The sequence below is a fragment of the Oncorhynchus kisutch genome, linkage group LG15 (genome assembly GCF_002021735.2).
Source record: "Oncorhynchus kisutch isolate 150728-3 linkage group LG15, Okis_V2, whole genome shotgun sequence".
Classification (NCBI taxonomy): Eukaryota; Metazoa; Chordata; class Actinopteri; order Salmoniformes; family Salmonidae; genus Oncorhynchus; species Oncorhynchus kisutch.
The window spans coordinates 4,561,768-4,562,651 of NC_034188.2; positions in this window are offsets into that span (position 1 = coordinate 4,561,768).

Consider the following 884-nt stretch of genomic DNA (forward strand, 5'->3'; position numbering starts at 1 on the left):
TGTTAATCTGATGACTGGTTTATGATCTAGAGGAGACAGTGTTAATCTGATGACTGGTTTATGATCTAGAGGAGACAGTGTTGTTAATCTGATGACTGGTTTATGATCTAGAGGAGACAGTGTTGTTAATCTGCTGACTGGTTTATGATCTAGAGGGGACAGTGTTGTTAATCTGCTGACTGGTTTATGATCTAGAGGAGACAGTGTTGTTAATCTGCTGACTGGTTTATGATCTATAGGAGACAGTGTTGTTAATCTGCTGACTGGTTTATGATCTAGAGGGGACAGTAATCTGCTGACTGGTTTATGATCTAGAGGAGACAGTGTTGTTAATCTGCTGACTGGTTTATGATCTAGAGGAGACAGTGTTGTTAATCTGCTGACTGGTTTATGATCTAGAGGAGACAGTGTTGTTAATCTGCTGACTGGTTTATGATCTAGAGGAGACAGTGTTGTTAATCTGATGACTGGTTTATGATCTAGAGGAGACAGTGTTGTTAATCTGATGACTGGTTTATGATCTAGAGGAGACAGTGTTGTTAATCTGATGACTGGTTTATGATCTAGAGGAGACAGTGTTAATCTGATGACTGGTTTATGATCTAGAGGAGACAGTGTTGTTAATCTGATGACTGGTTTATGATCTAGAGGAGACAGTGTTGTTAATCTGCTGACTGGTTTATGATCTAGAGGATACAGTGTTGTTAATCTGCTGACTGGTTTATGATCTAGAGGAGACAGTGTTGTTAATCTGCTGACTGGTTTATGATCTAGAGGAGACAGTGTTGTTAATCTGCTGACTGGTTTATGATCTAGAGGAGACAGTGTTGTTAATCTGATGACTGGTTTATGATCTAGAGGAGACAGTGTTGTTAATCTGATGA